Here is a 9,201-nt window from a genome sequence, read left to right as displayed (position 1 = left end):
CGGGTAGGTACCGTGTGGTACCTCTAAATATCGCGGTTGCGGTTTGCTGGCCCGGTCGGGCGCGGCGCGCGGCGCGGTCTCTTTCGGCGGCGGGATTTTTACGTTTTTACGCGCGATCTCGCGCTGTAGCGTCGCTTGTCGTTCTACCCAACTTCTAGTTCGTACCTCGGCCTCGGACTCGACACTGCCGCCGTCAGACTGCGCCTTAACTTGGGCAATCTGCAGCATTAACTTGGCAGTATCGGACTCTGCTTTGGCTACGACTAGAGCGGCTTTACGAACCTCGAGCTCTGCTAACAGCACGGTTAATTCACTATCGCGGTCCCTACTTACCGATTCGCGAACAGACCTAACTGACTCGCGAACAGACGGCGCTCGCGGCGGCGGCGCAACAACGGGCGGCACTAAAGTATTCGACCGACTGCGAACTACCACTGTATCGTTATGACGCTCGTCTGAGTGTACCGACTCATTTTCTTTCTCATCACTAGTTTTCTGGTCGCCACTGGTGCCTTTGCTCCACGTATTGGTCGCGCCGGACGTAGTATTGCCGGACGAGGGCGTAGGCGTGGGGACAGGCAGGTCCCGTTTGCGTGAGCGTAGTGATGGCCCGTCTTGCGACATCTTCTTCTTTCTTGATTTTTACGCACACAACACAACACAACACTTGACACACGCGGGGGGTCCCTAACTATATACAAATTTACCTGCCTAACGCCTATGCTCTGACGCTACCGAGCGCAGCGTCAGTGCCCCTAAGCGTGGATCCCTCGGTGCACTGAATCTCCCGCAATGGCTAAAGTGCAAGGCCTAGAGCGTTCGAAAGCAGTGTGATGGTATCACACATGCAACGAAAGTTGCCAGGACACGTGAGTGGAGGCGAACCTACAACACTGCACGGTCCACCGGCATGCCGGTAATGGTGGGTTACGGAAAAGGTTGGTAGATAAGGTCTGAGCCGAAGCGAACTTCGGGGGCTCAGCGCGTTCGTTTTTCTTATTTCTTTGTTCTCCTGAATTAAGTATAGTTCTACTTAAAATTCAGCGCGTACTTGTTTCTTTCTTCATTCGGCAAACGAAGGACCATAATGTCGAGCGTAGTTACTGTGGGGCTCGCAGATTCCGAAGTCAGGAACTCGTACACGATGGCTGGAACGCGCTGGCTGGCTGCTGCAGATTACCTTCTTGATACCGCTACCACCATTACCGGGAGTGTAGTTGGAGTTTAATAAAAACACATATGTATGTTTAAGAAAACTTGGAGAGTGTTGGGAGGCTGGTGCCTCTGTGGCTATTGATGAGTGAGTGACAAGCACCCAGGGTGGGCGCGTATATATAGGCGCGCTCGGCGCGATCCCCACCGTATAGGTACTTTAGGCCACGCCTACTCAAGGCGTGGGTGTTACGTGCAGAGTAAGTATTTTATTTATTGAACCAATCACAGTAGAGCATTACAAATTTTTACAAAATTAGGGAAAAAGGTAATATTTAATTGGGGAACAATAAAGACTTATAACTAGACACGTGACATAATAAAATGGTAAAAAATAAGACACAAGTTACATGGTAAAAATAATGACCATAAACACACAGTAAAATACACGACAGAAATTATAATTATTTATTTACACGTTCTTTATATTTTACTTTACTAAAACCTATTCGCGACAACCAGGGAACAAATCAAATCATTTTATTAAACATTTTGATTTATCAGCCGCGTAACAAGCTAAAGACCGACCGAGACGCCGGTTCGAATCCGGTCTCCGCCACTCCGTAATAGGAGGAACAAGCACGTATTGCTCGCCCTAAATGTTATTTATGTATTTATTTAATAAAATACAGAGGTATTCTTAAAAATAGTCATAGCCCAGCAAAACTCAACAATGAGTTTGACTGTGGGGTCATCAGTCTCTAGTTATCAAAGTTGTTGGTCAAATACTTCCTAGGCATTCAAAGATGACGTCTATTTCAATTTATACATTCCTAAAAATATTATTTACTACTTATGCGGTGTATTATTTGAATTTGCTATGTTTGCTACCTGTAAGTCTCTTCTAATAGTTAGGGCACAGGGTACTTATTAGACCGACACAACCCACGTTGTTTATCATCATCGAATCTCTATAATCTCCATTTCTTTTTCAAATATGACCTTTTATTACTATAAAAGCTTACGTGTTATTCAATTTCATATTTTAGTTATCTGAAAGTAGTCCTGCATGAACCCAAATGTCGCAATCACTTTAAAGCACATACTTAATTACTACTACTATCTTCCTCTTATGTTTGCAATACTTATTTTAATTTGCATCATTTGTGTCCCTCAATATTATGTTTACAGTACACAATGAAAAGGAAGCCAAAACCACTTTGCTTACAGGTGTATAACTTGGGTTAGACAAGCTAGACTGGAAAAGAAGATCTCGTTCATTTACCCATAGAAAAGTTGCAGGAGATTCGTCACGTTTGTGGCGATCATTTTGAACGGAGAGACTTTGGCAAGACAGGAAATAAGCTACATGTCGAGGCATGCTCAATTGCTCAGTGTAGAGTTTCGTAGTTACGATTCTGTCAAAATAGGCCAAAATAGGTACATTATAAATTACAGGGAGTACCTATTTGCAGCGCTTTGTACGTATTTTTACTAAGAAAAAGGAGATTTTTAGCAACAACTCAAAAACGACTGGACCGATCATGTTTGCTATAGTTTTCATTGAAATTATTTATTAAGCTTTTGTTTCACGATTTTTGTCATACTTTTTGGACCCATGGTTCAAAAGTTAGAGGGGTGGGCACATATTTTTTTTCTTTTGGAGCGATTATTTCCGAAAAATTATCTATATCAAAAAAGGGTCTCCTTATTCGTTTTGAAAGATCTATCCAACGGTACCCCACGCTATTGGAACAAAAAAAAATTTTTATAGTTTTTATACACCGTGTTTTTTTTGATTTCCGTTAATTTCAAGGGTGCATTTCTGAGCTTAAATCAAGTAACTTTCTCAAAGACACCGATATTCTAATTAACTCCATTTCGGAGATAATCAATAATTTATTTTTTTCCTATAAGGCCTCTACAAGCGTGTACACTTGCCTTAGGGCCGGTTTACATATTGATTAGTGTTTAGAATGAGTTCATAGATTTGCTACTAAACTTAAGTACAATCTCGGTCGATCAATGTTCGAAATGACATTGATATGTCACAGATTTCAATTGTTTGGTTGAGTTAAATGTAATGTCCGTGTTACAACAACGCTACATGCTACATTTAATTACTTTTTAAACTTAAATATTTAAAAAAAAAAAGCAAAACAATTTTTTTTTTTTAAATTAACTATGCCATTTAGTTCTCTTAAACGTACTTAACCATACCCCGAAATTAACGGAATTCAATAAAAACACGGTGTATTATCGCTGCCGCAATGCATGATATATGTACCCATGCCAAATTGCAGCTTTCTAACACTAACGATCACGGAGCAAAGCCTCGGACAGACAGACATGGCGAAACTATAAGGGTTTCTAGGTGACTACAAAACCCTAAAAAGAGCCTATCCAAAGTTAAATCTTTCCGCACCTCCACTGTCGGAATACCAATTATTATGAGAATTTCCTCAACATGCTGCAAGTAGACAAGTTAACTTTCTATTAGCCATAATTAGTAATTAGCCTTAGTTGTAGCCCACTAAGGGCCACTTGCACCATTCACTAACCCGGGGTTAACTGATTCAACCTAGAGTAACCATGGTTACCAGTAAAATTTGACACTAGGTTAATGGTTTAACCGGTTAACCCCGGGTTAGTGGTATGGTGCAAGTGGCACTAAGTAATTAGGTAAGTAATAAACATTTTATCGTAGGTAAGTTTAAAACAGTCCAGCACAGCAACAGATACATTTTAAATTATAAAGATGAAGTTATCCCTTCATCCAGCTAACCCCAAACAAACTTTGAACCAAGACCTAATATTATAATTTAAAAAACCGGCCAAGTGCAAGTCGGACTCGCGCACGAAGGGTTCCGTGCCCATATGCAAAAAACGGCAAAAAAATCACGTTTGTTATATGGGAGCCCCACTAAATATTTATTTTATTTTGTTTTTAGTATTCCTTGTTATAGCGGCAACAGAAATACATCATCTTTGAAAATTTCAACTGTCTAGCTATCACGGTTCATGATACCTTCTAAGGAGGAGGAATTTTACTGAGTACCTAATATAGGTAATAGAACGTAGTGATTATATGCTCTTTGTCCCAACACTCACCGCGCTAGAGTTGTGTGCATGCACAGTTGATCTTGTACTCTCAGCAGAGGGGAAATAATGCAAATGCCGACTCCTTTCCGTGTTGCTCGAAGATTTAAACATAATAAAAAAAAAAAATGCAATAGTGAATGCAATCAAATACTTACAGCTTAAAAAGGACGAAGGATTACATAGCATTCCAATAAACAATGTTTTAAAGTTGGTTGTTGACATGACCGGTATTGACATTTTATAGTGCGGTTTTATTGAACTGGTTAGTTGTTTGGTTTAAACTTTAATATTTCATTTAAGGTTTATGTAGATCGACGATAAAAATCCTATAATCGAATTGGAGACTGAACGTTTTATAATCGAGGTTGGTGGTCCTGAAAGCGACACAACATCTGATGAAAATGAGACTTCGTCAGAGTTAGAAAACGAAGAATATTTAAATATTGAATATTTAGAATCAGATTTTGACGAATTGGTAAATTGAAAGAACCGCATTCTCTGTAAGCAATGTTTTGACATTATACGAGTATCAACATGAAGCCAATGTCCACTACCCCGACTATACATGACGTACGCACATTATTGCCATACGTAAGCTGTTTGCAGCGACACTATCTCAGGGTTAAATAAACTGTTGTCAGGCTTTAAAAACACAACATCACGAGGGCCACACCAAACCTCTTTTAACTTTATTGATACTGGTTGACACAAGTGTAAAAACATCAACCGTAATCATAAAAAAAATATCTATCAACTACGTCTTGGCTGTCATTCATTGGTCATGTATTGACTAAACAATATGTTTTACTAATGTTTAGTTTCTAAATTTCAGTTAAAATCTAAATTATGAGTTCAATGCGATAGATCACAGCTTTATAATAGTGAAGCAGGTAAGAAAACAAGAACATTAATATGTATCATCAATAAAAAGTCATGGATTATCCGGTCTCAAATGTAACCGTAACCATTAAGAGGGAACTATATAGCACGTAATCGTCCATACAAAAAGAGAAAACGTTTTTCCACTTCTAAATATTTTCCATTCTCCATGATTTTTAGTATGTTATTGACACAATGAAAAACTAGGTTTAAAGGCCTTCCTTTTTTTTTCAAAATTTGCCATACAAAAAAGAAATATTTTTTATTTTTTCAAAAAAAGCGAAACTTTTTAACAAGCTTTTATTAGGTCGTAACGTACCTGTATGTAACTATGTAATGGAATCTAAGGTAACTAATTTAACCATCTTCCAAGGATCGTAGCGTCATGAAAATTGGCAGCTGTATGTAGTTCTGATGACAATACAATAATATGGTACTGTCGAACTGATCTGATGATGGAGACAGGAGGTGGCCATAGGAACTCTCGACCTGTATGTAACTATGTAATGGAATCTAAGGTAACTAATTTAACCATCTTCCAAGGATCGTAGCGTCATGAAAATTGGCAACTGTATGTAGTTCTGATGACAATACAATAATATGGTACTGTCGAACTGATCTGATGATGGAGACAGGATGTGGCCATAGGAACTCTGTGATGAAACAACGCAACCTTATTGTGTTAGGGGTTTTTAGAATTGTCTCGATGAGTATTTAGTTGTCTGTCGTAAGAAAAGTACAGTCAGCGATAAAAGCTTGTACCAAAAATGAAATTTTTGCCAAAAACTTATTTAATGATAATTATATAGGAACGTGCATCAAAACTATCCATTCAGCATACTTTTAGTGAGTGAGACGAGCGATGATTTGATACCACCACACTACACGGCAGTGTTGGCCGAACGTTAATTGCAATTGACCATGGACCAGTACAAATTGAACCGTAAACGGTAACGGACGGTTACAGTTGACGGTTCAATTTGTACTGGTTAATGGTCAAGAATATTCAATTGCATTAACGTTTCGGCCAACACTGCTACACGGGCCGTGATATTTTGTACTTGTCAATCTTTAAAACACAAAAATAAAGTTATTGATATACACTTTAAATTAAAACATATGTTAGTCTTAATACAAGTCACAAATAGATCGCTATCATGTATGTAAATCAAAATCTCTTTTTAATCTCAAATTTTCACTGTCAACATGGCAAATTGGCAATAAGTAAATGAATATACTTGTTTAAGTCTATTTTTTTTTGGTTTAGGATTACAATATTGCCGCAGATAATGCATAAGCCATCCTGCCACAGAGCATATATAAATAAATGTTAGGGGACATCTTACACAGATAGTCCCAAACTAAGCAAAGCTTGTACTATGGGTGCTAGGCGACGATATACATAGGTATGTACTTATATATAGAAAAATACATAGGAAACACCCGTGACTCAGGAACAAATATAATTTGTGTTCATCAGACAAATAAATGCCCTAACCGGGATTCGAACCAGGGCCATTGGCTTCACAGGCAGGGTCATTAGGTCATTACCCACTAGGCCAGACCGGTCGTCAAATCATATCACTATTGTCACAAATAGTAGGTACTCAATACGAATTCTAATCAAACAGTATAGAGTTTATTCTAAAAGAACCCCAGATCAAGTCCTACTTCCAGTACCTATCGTCAAATTAGACTTATTTTATCCTCAAGGTCGCATACATAATTTTTTCTGATATTTATTTTTATTATTCAGAGTTTATTATCAAAATGGAAACTGCGTGCTTAAAAATTAAATTCACATCACTGATCAAAAAGCTTCCTGAGAATGACTCCAAATGTTGTCTCGAAATTGTACCGGAAGTGACCTGTTTACAAAACATTGATAAGATGCTACAGAAACAAGAAGACAGCTTATATGAATACGCTATTCCTATTACTTATAAAATAATTCTCAAGAAGTGTACAAAATGCGATACAGAGCATGCGGGTTATGAACTTAACCAGATTTATCATTCTTGTGTAGACATTTTACACGCACCTGCTACCAGTTATATTAATGAAACTGGAGACATCAAACGATTTTTAAGCGAAACTGTATTGCTTAATAAACTACCAACAAGTTTCCATGGATGGAACATGGCTATACCACAACATGAAAAACTTAACTCCACTCCAGACGAAACAATTACAGAAAGTACTCAGACTTACGAGAAGAGAGGCGAATTTACTCTCACTAGTAGCGAAAACAGAAATTTGAATAAATTTTATACCACAAACAGCACGGACACTGATAAAGAGTTTTGTGGTAATTAACAAGTTACCGTTATTTACTTTTTTAAGAAATAGCTATCGGTATATTTTTTTGATACTTAATGAGTTTTTTTTTTCAGTAATGTGTAACATTGATATTCAAGTCGATACTATTCAAAATATTGTGGACGTGGTAAACGATATACCTGAAAAGGGCAACGAAAAAAAATTTAGTAAAAATATCAATGTCTTAATTAATGAGATCTCTAAGAAGTGTAACATTAATGAAATGCGTAAATTAAGTCTCACGCCTATTTATTCTATTAACACAAATGACATGTTTATGGCAGAACAAAATGAAAATAATAATAACATGGGATTTTTCAAAGATATTCTTTATAAATATATATCACCAATAATAAAACCAAATATGGGCACCACTTACATGCCTTTAAATGAGTGTAAACCAATAGAACCATATAGAAATACAACTGAAGTGCGAATAGCTGAGTTCCAGAAATTAATTGAATACGAGATGTTACCCCTAAAATATATGCTAAATGACATAGTTTCGAAATACGCGTCACTAAATGTAGACAACCGACTAAAAAAATCTTTATTACGCACAAAAAAAAATCATCAAATCGAAAAATTTAGTTGTCATAATCGCTGTAGATCTAATCGTGTTTTTTATACAATTGTCTTTGATGGTTAAATTTGATTGTCAAATAAATGTGACTTAGAACTTATTTAATTTATTTTATTTTATTTTATGGCTACGGGTTTAAAAGTACGATGAACCAACCTTGCTGCCGAGTAATCGATGAAACGGACGGTCCATGGACGGTCTAACCATAGAAACACATCTTCCAAAAACAATTCAGATACACTGACAGTTATGCCTTTTCCATACCTAAATATACCCCACTCCCAGCTTTGAACATTACACACACACAATATTACAATACATAAATAGTTTTGATTGGCCAATAAAGGTTTAGCTAAAATAAAATTCTATGTAGGTAGGTACCATCTTAGAATTTTATTACGGCTCAAAAATGACTATTCTATTCTAGTTTTTTTTGTCCCGAGTGAAACTAATAAATCTTAAAGTTTACAAATTTTGTACTTACTTATTAGTTATTATGTTAATCTGCTAGAAATGCCATTCATAAATTTCACACTAAACATGTTTACCTATTTCTTATGCTAAGCTATTAAAAACATAAGTTTTCTAAACAAAAACGAATAATCTCAGAACGGCTATTAGTGGCTTTTCGTTCTGGAAATTCGGAGACAAATAGTCACTTTATAACCCCCGACGCAAAAAGAGGGGTGTTATATGTTTGACGTCAATGTCTGTCTGTCTGCCCGTCTGACTGTAGCATTGTAGCTCTCCAACGGATGGATCGATTTCTATGTGTTTTTTTTTACGTAAAGACGAGTTTCCTTGCGGTGGTTCTTAGCTATGTTTGATAGAAATCGATCCAGCAGTTTAAAGAGTGTCAGCTCTTTTTCAAAATGATGGCATATAGCCTAGGGGTTTTTTGAAATTAATCAATTTAATAGTTATGTAGAGCCCTTCATTCAGTTGAAGTAACGATAGTTTGCCATGTTCGTCATAGTTGAAAAGGCTTTAAAGTGACCAATAGATGGACGAGTTACTTTGAGGACTCGAAGGTAGAGTCCATAGATAGAGCCCATCTATTTCACTTGCGGCCGAGTCGTTACAAAGTGCTTATAAGTAAACGTCATGATTTCATAGAAGTTTGACGTTTAAAATAACACTAATGCACCTCTGGCCTATCATAATCG

General features: G+C 37.1%; 1 pseudogene; it reads left to right on the top strand.

The window, feature by feature from the left end:
* The first annotated feature begins 5,019 nt into the window (after positions 1-5,019).
* Positions 5,020-8,135, top strand: LOC134791994 (uncharacterized; annotated as a pseudogene).
* Positions 8,136-9,201: the final 1,066 nt, after the last annotated feature.

Source organism: Cydia splendana, chromosome 1, assembly GCF_910591565.1.
Source record: "Cydia splendana chromosome 1, ilCydSple1.2, whole genome shotgun sequence".
Classification (NCBI taxonomy): Eukaryota; Metazoa; Arthropoda; class Insecta; order Lepidoptera; family Tortricidae; genus Cydia; species Cydia splendana.
This window is presented reverse-complemented; position numbering and strand designations above follow the sequence as displayed.